The following is a 2,669-nucleotide window of genomic DNA, read 5'->3' on the forward strand; positions in this document are numbered from 1 at the left end:
TACTAAAAATTATATTTTTCAAACATTTGTTTATATTTTAGTCTATAGTGATCTTTGGTTCCAAAACACTTTACAAAGATAAAGAGTATGCCAAGGTGCATTTACCCAAAGTTTGAATACAAATCTGCGCGAAAGACAAAAATAGTCGTTTTAAAGATATATTTGTAATTTTTTAGCCTTTAATGCATCAAAGGAAAAAAATGGGCGTGCAGGAGCGGTAATTTTGATTAAAGTTGATTTCGTTTGAGGGGGGGGGGCGATTATGTATTTTAGGGTGACACACACTGACGCACCAAAAATCTTTAGTGTAAGATATCATAGAGAAATGTGAAAGGCGTTGCATAAAAGATCCATTTTTTCAGGAATAAGAATATAAAGTCTAAAGTTAGTAGAATAGGGCAGACTTATATTAGAAACAAGGATGACAACTTATATAAAAGCGAAGCTCTTAAACGGTAGGACAAACCAACACTTGTAATGTTAGAACTTAATATGTAGAATATGAAAGTAAAGTCTACATCGTATTTAAATTTGATGCAAAACTGTTTAGATGCAAGATACTGTTTAAAGATATCATTTTTGGACTTCGGAATCGTTAAAGAGACTAAAAGGTAAATTTAGAAAGCTTAAACAACTTACATCTTAAATGAGGTCGCAAAATCTTAAAATTAAAAAAAATTTATGGACCTCTAATGTACTTCAGTTAATTTTGTAGTTAATTTGGAGATTTTTAACATACAATATTTTAGTTAACTGAGAATATATAAATGTACTAGCGGCTGTGCCCCTAGCATCTAGGGATTCTTTATTCAAAGAGGCAGATAAGGACTAAAAAATACTTAAATCTGAAAATGAAATAGCCTAAAACCATCACGGGACTTATGTGAAGCTCAAAATAAAGAACCCAAATAAGTTAAGTGGTTATTAAGATCTTCAGCTTCAGACAAAAAAAAACATTACTTTATATTATAGGATATTACTTATATCAAGAAAGGTTGCGTGAATTTTTATGAAGAATTTTTGAAGTTTTATTCTATCTTAACTTTTTTAATTACATTTATATTTTAATATTTTGATTTTGTATATGTGTTTTTCAGCAGTGAATGTCAAGTCACGTGTCTCTTTCCCTTCAAAACTCTTGTGTGGGCATATAATAAGTTATTTAATGACGTATTTTAAAAAGTTGTTAAACTTTAACTTGCCTTAATTTTCTATAAAAAATTTTATAAAAAAAAAACAATAAAACGTTAAGCAAATAACCTAATCAAATAATCTTTATAATTTGAACGTAATTTATTGAAAAACTTAATATGATAATAAACAATGTACACAAATTGGACACTATGTCATGTGAAAAATTTAAAATCCTTATTTCTTGTATAATTTTTATTTCACTGTGGAACAAATATTATTACAATGCAATTTGCCAATTAGGTTTTTTTTTGTTTGTCTTTTAAGATATCACTAACTTTTTACCAATTAAGTTCTTTATTTTTGAGAAGCTTTATATAGATCTTAGGAAGGTTTTTGGCTATCATTTTTTATATTTAAGTTTTAAGCTATTTTATGCCCCCAGTTAGATCGCTAGTTATCTGAAATAAGATTACAGTTTCGTTTACGTATATGCTAACAACCAAAATGGAAATGAAAGAGTAATACTAAAAAAAATATATTCAAATTAGGTTAATTTATTTATTTTATGTAATGTTACTTAATCGTAAAAAAACATTAATTTGGAGAGAACTTCGAATGATTCTATAGAATTACCTCATTATAGGATTCCATCCCATAAGTGTTTAAAATCCTAATATTACATCAGAATTATTCTTATATTAACTTGAAGCTGTTTTGTAACATCGAAATATAAAAGCTTTTTAAAAAATTGGAAAGTACTTATTCAAACATTTTATTGTTTAAATCAAGGACGTTTAAACTTTTTTTTTGGGGTGTGAATATAAATTCTGTATACTTTTCCGTTCAATCCCGGGCCCCCCCCCCCCCCCCAAAAAAAAAAAAAAAAATATGAACGCGGTGTTAAATATGGGAAATTTTAATTTTGGTTTGGAAGGGTAATGGCCGTTTGAAATGTCATAAATTCACATTAATATCTTTAAACCAGGAAATATGTTATACATCTTCTATATTGTGGGGGAAATAAAAGAATTTGGTTGGGGGAACATAGTCTGAAAAAATATTCTTCATTCAAGAGAAGAAAGGTGAGAGGTTCTTTATTTGGTTTTCAAGCAATAATATTTTTTTTTTGGGGGGGGGGGGGGGCGGGGGCAAGAACTATTTTTGTTTGTAGTGTTTCTTTAACACCACCTAAAATTCACCCTTTTAAAATAAATTTTATGTGCCCCCCATCTCTTTCATAATCTTATTTAAACTATAGCCGCGGCCCTGTTCAATAAATAGAATTAGTTCACTGTGAAGAGTAAACATAGTCATAAGTTACTTATTTTATAACAAGGATGACAACATCCATAAAAGCGAAGCTCTTAAACAGTAGGACAAACGAACATTAACTCTTGTAGAGTGTTATATAAATAAGTCAAAACAAAATTGTAAGTAAATAAGTTGTAAAACTGGCACTTAAATATAGAATACTAAGGACATACTTTTATTCTTAAGACTTAAGAGGTGCTACGCTTTGTAAATTGTACCTTCCT

This window comes from Acartia tonsa, chromosome 2 (genome assembly GCF_053477335.1).
Source record: "Acartia tonsa isolate MP-2025a chromosome 2, ASM5347733v1, whole genome shotgun sequence".
NCBI lineage: Eukaryota > Metazoa > Arthropoda > Copepoda > Calanoida > Acartiidae > Acartia > Acartia tonsa.